We start from the raw sequence: 17,155 nt of genomic DNA, 5'->3' as shown, positions 1-17,155 counted from the left end.
TCTCTAAGGGCACTCTTGATTCTCTTTAATTTTGAGAGATCTGATTCCTCACTGCCATTTGTGTCCTTGATCACGTGTCCACCAGAGTCACCAGGGAGGGAGGCACAAATGTGATTGTTATGCCTACCTCCTTAGGAAAGGTTAAGAGCATGGGCAATTCCTAGAAATAGAGCTCTCAGTGAAGCAGGCATTCCAAATATACCTCCAACCATAAATAAAAAGTATGTGAATATGACTTTATAGTTTGGGGAATATTTTCATACAGTCTCCTTTGATCTGGAATTATCTCTCCCCACCTTACACTTAAGGAAACTATGGCCAACTGGCTGAATGATTTGGGAAGGTCATCTGGCAAAGTAAATGGAGGACCCAAAACTAGATACCAAAGCCCCAATTCTTTCCACCATATTAGTATTTCCACCATACTAGATACCAAAGCCCCAATTCTTTCCACCATATTGTCATCTGGCAAAGTAAATGGAGGACCCAAGACTAGATACCAAAGCCCCAGTTCTTTCCGCCATATTAGGCTGCCTCTTTGTCCATGGAAATGGACACAGCTTATGGCAGAAGGTTGCTGTTGTGGCGGTTTTACATCTACAGTTTAATTCACAATTAGCACTCATGAATAAATTTGCTAATTTGAAACCACAGTGGGTTTTAGCTTCCTTTCACAATACCACATTTTTGTGTTGTACCTAATGGTTAGTACTGCACTCCGCTGGAAGCTTGTGAATACATTTTCTTATATTGGTACGGCACAAACTTATAGGAATTATGGATACCATGAAAAGAATAAGTTGAATAGATTGTTTTGGGTTATTGAGTAATTGTAGTTCAATTTTGTACAAGTAATAGAATATGCCTTTGAAATGTCACGTGACAGTTTTGTGGCGCTAGAATTTTGGTTAAGGGAGGCATAGGCTCCCTGAAGGTGGGGATGTCCTTAAAATGCATGGAGAAATGAACCCTTAGTCACGTCTATACCCAGGCACATTTGTGCCAGTTTTTTTTTTAATGACTCCTGAACCTCAAACCAAAAATCAAGAAAAAAATTTGAATAAAAATGCTTGGAGTTATCCTCTTTGCCCAGAGATAATGCAATTTCCCTGTGCTAAATGCTGTTAATTTTTCCAAAATCTAAAGAAGTGATAACATTTTAAAGATGAAAGGAATTTATTCCTGTCCTCAAGAGAAGTCTAGTATAGTGGACAAATTGAAATGCATCAAAATATAAAATACTTCTTTATTTCATCCCTAATGAACATATCTCCTGGCAATGACCACCATGGCAAGAAATGAATGGAAATTTTTCATGCAAGAGCATTACAAATAAATTCCTGTAGTGCTTTAAATGTCTGGAAGAGTCTCTAGAAATGGATCTTAAACAGTTACACAGTTAACATTCAGATATCAAAGAATTCAGCAAAATAGAAACTGCTTAAATATTAAACATCAAGTTTTCCTTCTATCAAAGGACTAATAACTTAGCAATAAAAATTGTCTGAATCTTGACATCACAAGGTCTCAGTCAGGCAGTGGATTTTAAATAAAAATTTGCAAGCAGTTCCTATTTAAGCAAAATTAACAGCTGCGCAAAGAGGAATATATTAGTAGCCTGCCCCAAACTCACCTTGAACAGACAACAGTCCACCTCCTTTGCAGTCCAAGCTCCTCCTCTGTGGAGCTGCCTGCAAAGGGAAAGCGCCCGGGATCGATGCTGTCAGGGAAATGCGTCTGCACAGAGGCAAGACACTAATCAAGTTCTCCTGCAGCTGCTGACCTAGCCCGCAACACCAAAGGAAGAAACATGCAGCCATGAAAGAGAAGCAGATGGTGGACAAGGAATTAGAGGATAGGGAAACAATAAAGGAGGAATCCCTGAGCTTGAAAATAATGGGACACACCAACAATAAAAACCCCTTTGTCCACAGTGATGAGGAAATATTTCATTAAGATGTTCTCAAAAAGACTCACTCATGTAGAGTGAGCAGCAAAGGGTAAAATGACTTGCTGAGGCTGTTCCTGGGGAGGAACTGGAGCCCGAGTATCAGTTCCCAAATGGTAGCCCTGGTACTGGACCAAAGAAGGAAGGTAGAGCCCAGCCAAAAATAACAGAAGGAGTCATAACCTGGGAGGGGGAGAACTTGACAATACAACATACTTTTTCTGTACTTGTGTTCCCCTGAAAAATATTGATTCTGCTTGGTTCTCAAGAGAACACTTGCAGAGAAGGAACCATGATGTCATAGAATCTTGAAGCTAAAAATAACCTAAGCCTTTCTAGTCCAACCAGAGACAAGGAATGTGAGATTCAGGAAGATCCAAGAGCTTCCCCAAGGTCACATACAAACTAGGGGCAGAGAGCTAGAAAGAACCAAAGTCAACTTCTCCTAGGTCTCAAGATAGTGCCTTTGGTGTTCCAGTAAATTTTCTACACTTCTGAAGCCCTATTAGTTGTGGGCTCGTGTTGGAACACTTCACTTCAATAAGTAGGCTAAAATGAAACACTATGGTATGGTTAATAATAAAACTGGTTTTTATAAATAATAACTTCTATAGGAAATATGACTTCTATCAACCTATGAAATACATTTTGGTTTTGCAAATAATGAGGCAGTTGTGCCCCTATTGGATGTCTGGGATAATTTTCCAGATATTGTCACCAGCTGGGTTAGGTGTTATATAGCATAGATTGACATCTGAACTAGTAGATTTCTACAGCAAAAACAAGGAATTTAGAGACTTTAGGTAGCATTGTAGACAGTGCCATTGCTTCCAAAGCACTCACTTTATTCCCCTCATTTATTTGATTAATGCATTCAAAAATTATAGGCATTGTAAGGAATCAGGAGAGGAGTGATTTGGCTGGAGTAGTTTGCATATTGAAAACCTCTCCTCTCGAAGGTCTTTAGGCAAGTGTCTCATGTTTTCATCTCCTAAAGAACGAGTGGGTCACTGTAGAAGCAGCCGTCTCTTTTTTTTTTTTTTTAACACATGTCAAAGATTTCATTTAATTCATTAATTAATAAAGGAACCACTAAGATGTTACAATAGATTCAAAGGAGAATTCACGGTACCACACATCTGTGGTCAAATAATGTATGTTGAAATGAATTTTAAAACAGATGCAAAAACAGGCAAAATGGGCTAATAGCCACAGGTAAATAATTGATTGCATTCTGCCGGATACAATTTGGGGTTTTACCGTCAAGAATTACATTTTTATCAATTTTCTACAAGTTACAGTTTACAGTAGCTCAAAGGCAATGAAAAGTAAGAGATCCCATAGAATCAGATAACCCAGAAGGATGCGTAAGACCACATGCCTTGTTTTCAACTGAAGACACCCAGCAACCTTTTGGTCCGTTAAAATTCTTTCACAATTTTACCTGCAATTCACATTTTACAGATGAAGAATCTCAATTTAGAGAGGTAATAGCCTAACCTGGATCCCTTGGTGATGATAGAGCTTAAATGGGAACCAAGGCCTGTTTAATTCCAGGGACACTTCTCTTAAACTAAAGGGCGGTAGTTCTCAACTGGGGGTGATGGTGTGTCTCAAGTGATATTTGGCAATGCCTGGAGACATTTTTGGTAGCCATAATTTGGGGGTGCTTCTAGCTTCTAATGAGTAGAAGCGAGGGATGCTACTGAATATCATACAATACACAGCACAGCCCTCTACAACAAAGAAACCATCTTTTGAACAGTATCTGCTATTAAAAGGTGATATTTCCTTTGGACATATGTAGGTTATAACTGACTAAGAACCTACATGCCAAGGCCACTGTAAAACGCAAAAACACACGTTTCAGAGGATCATCTACTTAAGAATCTTCCACTAGCATGTAAATCATTAAAGAATTGAAACGGCTAAGAGCAACAGGTAAAATTCAATGAGAACTTGTAGTAATTGGCACAGTACTAATAGCATCGCAGTAGTGTTTATTCAACTTTCCTACAGACACTGCTTAGGGTGTAGAGGCTCGTGCCAGGGAAAATATTTAATTGGCAGCATTATTATGAAACTTACCTGCATTTGGAAATAAAGGTAAATAAGAAGTATATATTTCAGTATTAAATGCAACATAAGTTAGATTCTGGCATGTACTTAAATTTTCTTTCAATATGTACTGTGTGCTAGATGTAATGCTAGGTGCAAGAGATATATGAAGATAGAAGCTTCTGAGCTAGTGGGGAAGATGAACATGCACATAAAAGATTGTAATGAAGCATGATCATTCCAGGTTCCTAAGGGAAAGCAAGCAAGATTGAAAAGAGTGAGGGAAGGCAACTCAGAGAATGCAAGCTGATCCTGGGAGATTGGACTAGGAGAATAGGAGTAGAGGGAGGGGGAATTCTGGGCAGATGGAATTGTACTTTTTAGAGGCATGAACATGAGAGAGAGTGTTGTGTTTTGAGAGTGTACGTGAAAGGGTGGGAAGGACAAGGTGATTTATGTAAGACGACAATAGGCAGGTAGCTAGGAGTCTGACAAGGAAGAGCCTCCCAACTGCATTGTCTCCAGCTTTTTGGCTATAATGAATAAAGCTGCTATGAACATAGTACAAGTCTTTTGTGAACACATTTTTAAAAAATTTTTTTCTTGGATAAACACTTAGGAGTGGAATTGCTGGATCATAGAGTAGATACGTATTTAACTTTATAAGAAATAACACAAGTTTTTTTAAAAGTGGTTGAACCATTCTATATACTCACCAGCAATTATGAGAATTTCTGCTATTCCACACCCTTGCCAGTACTGGATGTTGTCAATCTTTTAGATTTTAGGTCAAATTAGTGGATGCACGGTGGTATATCAGTGATTTTAACTGGCATTTCCCTGATGATCAGTGATGCTGAGCATATTTTAATGTACTTATTGGCTATTTATAAGTCATTCTTTGTGACATTTCCAAGTCTTTTGCCCACTTTTAAAGTGTGTGTCTTTTTATCATTAAGTTATAGTTGTGCTTTATGTATTTTGGATATAAATGTTTTGCCAAATCTATGTGTTATGAATATTTTCTCCCACTCTACTGGGACTGCCTACTTATTTTCTTAATAGCGTCTTTTGATTAGCAGAGATGTTTTGACTTTGATAAAGTCCAATTTACCAATATTTCCCTTTTATGATTAGGACTTTCTCTGTCCAGTCTAAGAAATCTTTGCCTATCCTTCTTCATGAAGATTTTCCCCTATAGTTCCTCTAAATGCTTTATAGTTTTAGCTTTTGTGTTTAAGTATATGGTACATCTCAAACTAATTTTTTGTGTATGATATGAAACGGGTCAAGTTTCACTTTTTTTGCACATATTGTTGTCCAGCTGACCCAGAACCATTTACTGAATAAAACCGTCCTTTCAACCCCACTGAATTTCTTTGTCACCTTTGTTGAAAGTCTTTTCACCCTATAAATGAGGGTCTGCTTCCAGACTTCTCTATTGTGTTCCATTGATTTATCTGCCTATCCTTTTGTCAATACTACTTCATTTTGCTTATTATAGATTTATAATATGTTTTGAAATCAGGTAGATTAAGTATTAAGTCTTCCAACTTCGTTCTTTTTTTTTTTTTCTAAAATTACTTTTGCTATTCCAGGTTTCTTGTTTTTTCATATGTATTTTTTGAATTAGTTTCTACAAAAACACTTCTTGGGATTTTGATTTGGATAGCATTGAATTTATAGATTACTTTGGAGAGAATTGACATTTTGACAATATTGAGCATATAATGATAATGTTTAGCTCTATTTAGGTGGGTTTTTTTTTTTTTGCAAATTTCTCAGTAGTACTGTATATTTTTTCAGCACAGAAATCTTGTAATTCTTTTATTAAATTATCCCTAAATATTAACAAAGTTTTTGAATGTTATTATAAATTTCACTTTTCAATCCTATTTGCTTTATTAAGAAATGAAAAATCCTCACTGTTTTCTCATTTTGGAAAATATATAGAGAAGAAAGTATCAATTATAATACTACCATCTAAAGATTATTATTAGCACCTTGGTGAATATCCAACAGTCTTATTTATATGCATACCTACATACACATTTTTTTTTTAATTTAAAAAAAAAAATTTATTTATTTATTTTTGGCTGTGTTGGGTCTTCGTTTCTGTGCGAGGGCTTTCTCTAGTTGCGGCAAGTGGGGGCCACTCTTCATTGCGGTGCGCGGGCCTCTCACTATCGTGGCCTCTCTTGTTGCGGAGCACAGGCTCCAGACGCGCAGGCTCAGTAGTTGTGGCTCACAGGCCTAGCTGCTCCGCGGCATGTGGGATCTTCCCAGACCGGGGCTTGAACCCGTGTCCCCTGCATTGGCAGGCAGATTCTCAACCACTGCACCACCAGGGAAGCCCCATACACATATTTTAAAAATATAAATGGGGAGTCTTTTCTTTAAAAATTCAATCTAACTAACACCAGTATAACCCAAGAAGCATTAAAAGGGAGCCTTACATTGAATTGTCTTTCTAAAATCCCTATAAACACTCATTGTTTGGAAATCAGAACACAGTTTCCCCATAGAGACAATGTTCAAATGACAGGTTATCAATTCAGGCCCACAAAACAAAACCTACTTAGCCCATAATGGCTTTTAGCCCTCTGGCCTGCACCTATTTCTAAACTCCTTTAAGGGAACACAATCCCCACACATTCATTCCCTACATAAGCTTTGGATCTCTTAAAACCCTGTAAGGAGAGAGACACAGGATGGAGCTGGTGCGTGAGGGTGGAGAAGGCTTAGAAAGAGCAGGAGGCTGGAGTCCTGCAGGGAGTCTGTACCAGTGTTGACTCTGGGGTTCTTGTGTGTGAGCTTCAGAAGTCAGCTGGGCTCTGGCCATAGGAGGACAGAGTAGTAGCAGCAGTTTACCTGTATTAACATTCATTAACGTCTGCATTACATTCTCAAAGAAATTCTACTGAAGCTGAAATTCAGGAGATCCAATCTCAGGGTCACCACGCTATCCAAGAAACATGGCCCAGCAACTAAAAGGTAATCTCAAAATAATTTAAATACTTGCCTCTCTCAAACACAGTGTTGTCAGTACATAGTCCACAAAAGTATTTGGTTTAAATCTCCTTTTGCTCTCCCGTTGGCTTCATCCTATAGCTTTTCTAGAATTTCCTTCTCTAAACCTGTAAAGCTTTCTCCCTAGCCACATCCCATGCACTTTTTTTTTTTCTTCTTCTCCCGTCCCCTTTCTCCTAATTCTGCACTCCCTAAGCCCAGAGAAGCACCCTGGCAGTGGCAGAACCCTTTCTGAGTAGATGGGGGTTTGAGGGGCTGGGGGGGGGGTTGGGATAAGGGAAATGCTGGGAAGGGCTCCACATACCAACTTCCATCACTTCTCCCTGAGCATCTGTTTCCTAAGTTAGGAAAACCTGTTTAACTGGAAAGACTTCTGGGAATTCCTGGAGGCTAGGGAAAGATGAGACAGCCATAAGAATGGATTTTAATTCTTACATGTAAAGATAGTAGATACATGAGAAGGTGCTTTAGAAGCAAGTCATTTTCAGGAACTTTTCTTCCTATTTCCTTTGCGCCTCCATTATTAAACTGCCCAAGAAATTGGCTCCGTCCTGTGCTTGAGGGGGACCCAGGCTTAGGATTCCTGGGGAGCCGCAGGTCAGGAGGGTATTGCCGGGCAGCGCAAAACAGGGAAGCTGGCAGGGTGGTTGTCCATGCTGTGTTGATCTTTTGGTCTGATACTTGTTTTTAGTTTCACTTTCTTTTAATTATGGTCTCTCCATATCTGACCTGAACAGCACCATTCTTCTGGTTTGTTAGTTCATTTTAATGATAACACCATATTACCATCAGAGTGCCTTCTCAGGTCACAGTGTATTGCAGAGAGCAGATTGTTAATTAAATGGTAATGTTTTCTGAGTTTGGAAGTAATTCCTAAAGTTAATAGTTATTAGCTACCTTGAAATTGTAAAAAAAAAAAAAAAAAAAAAACCATCAGTATATAAAATCAGTGCATAATTAGCAAGCTGCCCTCTAAGAAGCAGAGCACATCACATTCTGTCCAAAAGGAACAGCTCTGCTGATGAGGCACTGACATAGTTAAGAGAAACCATGAATCATGAGGGACCGGGAAAACGTTGCTGCCCAGCTCACATTCAGAAGCAGCATAATTTATGAAGCACTGAGGACAGTGGGAGGTAGGCTGTCAGAAATGCTAAGTTCTCTGTGGAATTATTACATTCCCTTTGAAAGATTGGATGTCATTGAAACGAGGTAATCTGGGGAAGCTTGGAGGTTCTGTGCAATTGGTAAAAGTGCAAAGATACTTGGAAATGAAGCCAAATTTCTTCAGTCCTTTTCCCACTGGAAATCACTCCCAAGGTCTTATGAAAACAGACTTTCATTTCAAGCATCAGGAGGAAATACTTCACGAAGGACACCCGTGGCACGTGGAAACTTCCTGATCCATCGATACTGGAATGGTCAGAACTATGCAGAGATTGCATCGACTCTGCCTTTAAGATCTATGTTTTCTTTATTTACCCTTTGGCACACTCTTTTCAATTATTTAAGATTACGTATTGTCTATGGGTCCAAGGGAAGGAGAAAATGTAAAAATTAACAATATATGTTGATGACTTCAGCAAACTTATTATCAGTCATTACTTTTATTATTCCTTTTGATAAATAATAATTTCTAACATTTATCATTGGCTGCTCACTAAAGTGCCAAAGACAGTGTTGAGTGCTTTTCATGGGTTATTTTATTTAATCCTGCCATAAACTAAGCACCACCTTCAATTTAGAGATGGGGAAACCGAGGCTTAGAGAGGCCAAGCAACTTGCCCAAGATCACACAATTTATCAGAGGTGGAGCCTATATTCCAGTCATTTCCTTTAGCTATTATAAAGGTATCAAGTTTTAATCCAATAGAAACTTTAAAATGACTAAATCTACTTGACATTTTGGAAGGGAATATGATTCACCTTGAAGAAGAGCACTCCGGATTTTGGCATAGCAGACTGGCTATTTCTTCTTGTCAAGTCATTTTTATACAACTCCTATCTGGTCCATAATGGCTCTGTGGCATGTATTCTCTGAATATAGATGAAATCACTCCACTGTTAACAGCTCAGTGGAATGTTCCCTCAACAAGTGAGAAAGTTTATTCAACTTTGGAAAGTGGTATCGGCAAACTATTCCAAAACCACCTCATACTACTTTCAGACCCTTTTCAGCTTGTCCATTGGAACTTGAATCATAAAGGGATTTCTTTTAATGGGCTGTATTATTTTCTGCCAAGCAGTCATTTATTTCCTTGGAGGTCCATTGTATCACTATCCATTTCCATGAGGGTAGGTAGTGCGGTTTCTGAGGTATTTATAAGAAATCTTATAACAGTTTCTATGGTGATAGAGAATGAGAACATTACTTCAAGCCATTTAAAATGATAATTCGCCAAAACAAGTGTATACAATTTTGTTTACTACCTGGTCATTGAAAGGTCTGGGGTAACTTGGTTGGCAGTTTGAAGAAACTTTTTTACTCCTCATTCTTTGCATCAGGCAGCTACCTGGTCAGAAAATTGATTTCCAGAAGGATGAATGGCCACAGAGCAATTTTAGCAACAGTTTTAGTTGAACCTTTGAGGTAAACAATGCAATTTCCTGGGTGCCGAGTGATTGGACTTCAAAATGAACCATCAAGCCCACAGGCAAGCTTAGTACAGCAAGCAGGCCTGCTTTCCAGGCTAAGAGCTAAGCTTTTCTCCTCTGATTCAAATATCAGAAATAAGCCTTTCCCATTTATGTGTGATACCAAAATAAACAGAGGTCCCTCACAAGGGAAGCCTTTTGATTCGGCTTAGCTCAACAGATGGTTATGGGGACGTAGTGTGGCATTATAGAAAGAGAGCAGGCTTCAGGCCCACCGGAGGTGGATTCAAGTCCTGGCCTTAGTTGTACAGCCCTGAGAGAATGGCTTAGCTGCCTCAAGGCTCTCTCTTCGCCTGGAAATTAAAGACACTAACGTCTCCATTGGCAGGGTGTTTTAAGGACTAGAAATAATATATATGTGTTCTGGGTCCCCATGTTCCTACCTTGGAGAAGAAACAGCAGCTAGGAGCAGTTAGAAGCAAATGATATCCTTTACCTGGATTTCTCAGAGCACGATGAAGGAGGGCCTCTTTGTCATCTACAATAGCGCTCCCTAGAATAACCTCTCCCCTAGTCTTCTCCTCAAAGTCCTGTTTTCATAGGGCTATCCTTTCTTTCTCTCCCCCTTCCTCCTCATTAGTTCTGTTTCTCTGGCTCCCAGTCTCTCAGGTCTGTATCACAAATGTCCTGGAATCTGGCAAAAGTCTAATTCCCCTCAGAGGGCAGAGAATAGATGGTGTGGAGCAAAAGCCAGCATTCTCTTCAGAGGGCAGCAGAGGTGTAGCTAGGGCTGTGAACACACACTATGAAAAGGTTTGTTCTGTCTTACACATTGTAACGCTCACCTCAGTGCCTGGAACCTAGTAGGTGCTTAATAAAAATGTTCTCGATTAAGGAGTATCTACAATTGCCCAGATACTTATCTTGTGATTGTGGGGTTTAGAGCACAAAAATTAGTTAAGATAAGATCCCTGCTTCAAGGACTACACAGTGTAGAAGATATTCTTGAATTTAGGTGACTGTTTTTTTGAGGGTTTTAAAAATAAATTTATTTATTTATTTTATTTTTGGCTGCGCTGGGTCTTTGTTGCTGCGCATGGGCTTTTCTCTGGCTGCAGCGAGCCAGGGCTACTCTTTGTTGTGGTGCGCGGGCTTCTCATTGCGGTGGTGTCTCTTGTTGCGGAGCACAAGCTCTAGGTGCGGGGGCTTCAGTAGCTGCGGCACTTGGGCTCAGCAGTTGTGGCTCGCGGGCTCTAGAGCGCAGGTTCAGTAGTTGTGGCGCACGGGCTTAGTTGCTCCATGGCACGTGGGATCTTCCCAGACCAGGGCTCGAACCTGTGTCCCCTGCATTGGCAGGCAGATTCTTAACCACTGCGCCACCAGGGAAGCCGTAGGTGACTGTTTTAAGCAGCTACATCATCACTGGAACAATGAAGATGCACTTGGTTATATCCATAAAATATATTAAGCATAGTAAAACATCTCCATGGCATAAATGATTGATTACTGCATTGGTTGTATTCCAGAGAACTAACTTCAAAATGACCAGGCAACATTTCTTAAAAAAAAAAACAAAACAAAAACCGAAACAACCCACCAAAAGCAAGTTATTTAAGGTATACCTTTACTAGTTTTATGCTTAACGACAAATGCTATTTGTGGGTTGTATGATAATGGACGTACTATCAATGTACATAAATTGTCATTGCTTTTTATCAACTATGTCATTGATTCTTGGGTTAGAATGATAAACACAGATTATTTCATTCATTCATTCCTTGCTTCTATCATCTTCTATAACTGCCACGCTATTCTAGCCCTAATTTTGTTGTGGAGTCTAAAATCAGCTACTTATTAATTGCATTTTGCAGCAAATTACTTAACCTCTCAAAGCTTCACTTTTTTTTTTTTTTTTTTTTAATTTTATTTATTTATTTATTTATTTATGGCTGTGTTGGGTCTTCATTTCTGTGCGAGGGCTTTCTCTAGTTGCGGCAAGTGGGGGCCACTCTTCATCGCGGTGCGCGGGCCTCTCACTATTGCGGCCTCTCTTGTTGCGGAGCACAGGCTCCAGACGCGCAGGCTCAGTAGTTGTGGCTCACGGGCCTAGTTGCTCCGCGGCATGTGGAATCTTCCCAGACCAGGGCTCGAACCCGTGTCCCCTGCATTGGCAGGCAGATTCTCAACCACTGCGCCACCAGGGAAGCCCAAAGCTTCACTTTTAACATCTGTTAAGTGGGGTTAAATTTGATAGTATCTACCTCTTGAGGTAGGTTGTAAAGATTCCATGAAATAATGCACCTTTAGCATCTAACACAGAGTCAGGCACATTGTGGCCAACATTTAACAAAGGGTTGTTATTATTGTTGCTGCTATGATCGTTGTTGTTTATTATTGTTGTCATACCAATATATTATAGGAGCTGGGCTCTATGAGGTACAAACAGGAAATAGCTTTATTTTTAAATTTCATTGCCTTTAAACATGTTCTGTCTTATCTCCCTTCCCTGCCCCTGGATGATACCTCTGACAGATTCTGTGTACTTTCCTGTTACTTTAAGATATTAGACAACAGTCTCATTTTCAAAATTTAAAAAGTCTAGTCCAATCTAAAGCAAAACATCCATTTCCCATCTAGTTTAAATCTTCTCCCCTCCCCACAGTTCAGGCCCGGCCATGGGGCCCACAGATCGGTGGAGGGAGCAACACAGAGTCTGTTCCTTGGCCCTCTTTGCTTCTGTCTCCTGCTTCTGGCTCCTTCAGGCTGGAGGGTGGGGTGGGGGGTAGGGTGAAAGGGGTGGAGGGGACCAGAGGAGGTGGTATCTGCTGCTCCCTGTACTTCTTTCTTGATTCTCTCTTGACAGATTCTCTCAAATGGCCTCAGTCCCAGCAAATGTCCAAAGCTGGCCCTTTCCTTGAAGGAGCATTTTTGCCAGTTCTTTGGGACTCTCATCCCTCCACCTCCCTGCTGTGAAGAATGTCAAACACTCCTCTATTCTCCCAAGAAAGTGATACTTGCGCCCAGCAAGCAGCCCTGGAACCCAGCTACCTCCCATGCTATTTGGCTTATGGGAAATTTACCCACTTTTTCTATCACCTTCTGGAAGCCGGGCTCTCCCATTGCTGTTCTCTCTGTCCCTGTCCACCTCCAGGTGAGAGGCAGGCATCATATTCTCTGGTTCCCAAACTCCAGGGAATATGTGATTTGAGAAGAGACACAGACTGTAGCCCTTTCCACTTGCACCCCAGATTCTTCCCATAATGATTCACTAACTTCCGTTATGTAGGATGGGAGCATAATTGAATGGACAGTCACAGAACCAATTAGCAAGTGCTAGCTGGATGTGTTTAGCAACTGTCTTTACAATGTGTGGACGCCTACTGCCTATTGTCCTCAGCTGGGGCGCTTTGGCGGAAACTCTGAGACAACAGGAAAAGTCCCATCCAGCATCCTGTTACATTTTTATTATGCCTGAACTTTTACAACGGTCTCGTAATTGGTTTTCCTGCTGCCTATTGCCCACTATTTCATTTCATCCCATACCTAACAGCTAGATTAATCTTTCTCAAAAGACACTGGTCTTGTCATATTTTTCTTTTCAGTCCATCACTGTGGCTTTTGCAGGTTGGCTACCATCCCAACAGCCCTTTCAAAAAGAAAAGAAAAAGCCCAGGGTCCCCAGACTGAATTGAATCCCAGAAGATTAAGCCAGATAGCACAGTAGTAGAGTTTCTGGGAGTCCCCAGAGCTCCTGTGACACTGGTTTGCTTCTGCTTATTATGTCATATAAACTCCCCAGGCTACAGACATAAACTCTACTTATTCAATGAGGTATTTACACTATGATCAGAGATCCCTGAGGCACTAGAAAGAATGTCTTTAATATACAATTCCAGCTTCATCATTTCATCGAAGTCTTCTAAATTTTGAGGAGTGACCCACTGGCTGCACATCACCCAGATCATTTAGAGCTAATTTCTCCAAGAGCCACACTCTGTCTACACCAAAAAAGTGCAAAGTATGAATTCTAGAGAACTAGAATTTTGGAACCCAGAGAATATCTAATTCAACTTTTCTGTTTTACACATGACAAAATGGTGACTCAGAGAGGCTGTGGCTTTGCCCAAAGTCACCAGGCCATTTGAAGCACAACCAGAATTAGTAGCCAGGTCTCCTGGTCCCTAGAGTCAGGCTGATTTCACCATCCCAGGTGACAGCATGCCAGTTGGTTTCATTTCTTTGTAAACCACTGTGCACTTAGCCCCTGTACTGCAGAAGGTCATCCACATGTAATGGAAAGGGAATGTTCTTTCTAAAATTGGTATTAAATCCTTCTCTGATAGCAAGTAGGGAGAAGAAAATTATTACTATTATAAAGAAGTAAAATGAACTGCAGACCGAGAATTTGTCTCTGAAGACGCTGATGCATATTTTTGGTAATGAAAGGGAAGGCCCAGGACATATCCTGGATGGAAAAGGCTGAGACAAAACAAACTAATTTGCTTTAAATAATAAAGTAAGAGGAATTTTCCATTTCCAGTGAGAATTGAGAGGAAGGTGTTTTTGCAGGCTAAGAACTTGGAAAAGAGAGAATAATGGGGAAAAAAGATCCCTGTAGATGGACAGAGTGGGCAGACCAGAGGGGAAAATGGCTAAAAAGAAACTCCGGGTGGCCAAAAACTTTAGAAGCAAAGATGTCTTATATTTGATTTTAAGTGCTTTTCTATACTGTACTGTGATCACCCTTCACGATTCACAAATCTTCAGTAAAAGTTCATTATACACAACAATGAGGGTCAGAGAGGTACCTGGGACAAAGGGGAGTGGGGAGAGGAACAAAATCGTGGAAGTACCTGACTGCTAGGTTGCTGTGGTAAGCAGAATAATAGCCCCCCAAAGATGTCCGTATCCTAATCCCAGGAACCTGTGAATGTGTTAATCAACGTGGCAAAGAGAATTAAGATTACTAATCAATAGATAAGGAGAGTCTCCTGGATTATTCAGGTGGGTCCAATATAATCACAAAGGTCCTTAAAAATGGAAGAAAGAGGCAGAAGAGGAGGTCAGAGAGATGCAATGTGAGAAGGACTCCATCTACCACTAATACTTTTGACGATGGAGGAAAGGGGCCATGAGCCAAGGAATGTGAGTGGCCTCTGGAAGCTGGAAAAGACAAGGAGATGGACTCTGCCCTCAAGAGTCTAGGGAGGAATGTGGGAGAGGGCACCCTGATGTTAGCTCACTGTTCGGCATGCCTCTGCTCTCTGTCTCTTCCTTCCATGGCAGCCACTAATGTTTGGGTCTACCCCTCCTTCTCTCAGCCTCACTGCTTCCTATCCTTGGTTTGTTTTAGGGGAGCATCTGCAGTAGCAGAATTTGAGGAAGAAGAGAGAGGAAGACAGAACAAATCCCCAAGTTAGCTGCTCTCTTATCACGCTCAGCATTCAAGTGCCCCCAGCCCTGTCGTCCTGGTCTCGTCTCAGTGTTCCCAGGCATCATTCCCATCCTTTATTGTTCTGTTCCTTATCATTCAATGTCTGACCCTGCTTTGTGTTCCAACATCCATCACCAATTTTAGGCCCAGACTGATTTCACAGGAATGATCACCAGTATCCGTCTTACATTCAGGGTTACCCCCAATCTCAGAGCAGCAGAGATGCTCCTAACATCTCAAATGGCAACTCAACATATTTTCCTACAGCAGCAATTTTCAGAATGTGTTTTGGGGAGCTCTAGTTTTGGGTGTTAATATCTGTTACTCAATAAAAGGGTTTCAAAGGCAAAGAAGGTTGATGAATTCTCAATGGAACAATTTTAAGCAGTTTTCTTTCCTGCAGAACTTCTTAAAGCTTTTAATATGCAAATGTACATTATGAATCTCTGAGTGGGATACATGACACGCAGTGTTTCCCAAACTTATTTGATCTTGGAATTTTTTCCTTGAAGCTTTCTTGAGAGAATATTCTTCTGTGAAACATATTTTGTCTTAAAGTAACATACTTAACTCTTGTGGGTCAGGCATAGGTTCTTGTGAATTGACACAGGGATATAGGCATTATTGTTCTGGGGGGACAATGCTTTCTAACTTCTTAAACTGCATTTTTTGGAACCCAGTAGTTTGTGGAGTGGAAAACTGCATGCAAGACCCTTCCAGCTAAGGACTGGGTAATTGCCCAGAAAGCAGAGGCAGATGACCAAGTAGAAAGCATCTGGGATCACAGGTTAGAAGAGCTGGTATCTGATCTCAATTTTACCACTATTAGCTGGGTACTCCTGAGCAACCTTCAATATTTGTCCTCAGTTTCTTCATCTATAAAATGGAGGGCTTAATGGTAATATTAAAATAAAAGTAAATAATAACTGCTTTAAATATTTCACAGGAATTTCAGGAGTTTCTAATGAGATGATGACATGAAAGCACTTTAAAAAAAAGAGTGAGGCTTTTCTAATGGTACAGATGAACCGGTTTGCAAGGCAGAAATAGAGACACAGACGTAGAGAACAAACGTATGGACACCAAGGGGGAAAAGCGGGGGGTGGGGGGGGGTGGTGTGATGAATTGGGAGACTGGGATTGACATGTATACACTAATATGTATAAAATAGATAACTAATAAGAACCTGCTGCATAAAAAATAAATAAATAAAATAAAATTTTAAAAAAAGAGTAAGGCTTTTCTTAGTAAGTATATGGAAAAAATACTATATTATTTCTTAATTAACTTGGTTTTATACTAGGATCAATGATTCAAGCCCATAGATAACCTCTAAACCTTATCGATTGATTGATTGATTGCAAAACATTTCAATCCAAATTATTTTCCCCAAACTGGTAATAAAGAATAATTCACAAATTACAATTTTACCTCTTTTCTCTTTCTAGCTCTTCTGTCTGGTGGAGGAACAGTGCAGTGGCCAAGACAAAGATACAATCAAGGGAAAGGAATAGAAGCTGGACATTTAGTAAACTGGATAATCAGGATAAGGCAGGTCATTGCCACATTTGAGCTTCAAGTGGGGTCTGATTGATTTGGAAACAGTGCCATTGGGGGCAGATTCTATCCTCAGATTTTCAGGTAACTTTGGATCCAGTTATTAGCTGACAGTTAATATTCCCATTGGCAAAACCTGAGAGTCTGACTCTGATTGACAAAGCCTAAAATGTCATCTGTGACACCAAGAATAAGTTTCATTTCACAAAAGAGCAGAAAGTATCAGTTATCACACTTCTCCATTGTCCATCTTATGTGATGGACACGTGACAACACACCAGTGGGTCATGGGCAACAGCAACAGGGTCTGTTCCTTGGCCCTTTCAGCTCCAGGATTGTCGTTATCTACTAACTTACATCACAGCATTCTGGCTATTCTTGTGCAATATTCAACCTCTTTGGTTCAGGAACTGACTTAGAAGAGGGAGACTCTAGATAACCTGTTATAAAGTATCATTTATCTGGTAGATCCTGGTATGTTGAGCCTGGATCAGCAATTAAATTTAATTCCTTGCTCTATTTGTTTGAAAATG

The sequence above is a fragment of the Balaenoptera musculus genome, chromosome 3 (assembly GCF_009873245.2).
Source record: "Balaenoptera musculus isolate JJ_BM4_2016_0621 chromosome 3, mBalMus1.pri.v3, whole genome shotgun sequence".
Lineage (NCBI taxonomy): Eukaryota > Metazoa > Chordata > Mammalia > Artiodactyla > Balaenopteridae > Balaenoptera > Balaenoptera musculus.
This window is presented reverse-complemented; position numbering follows the sequence as displayed.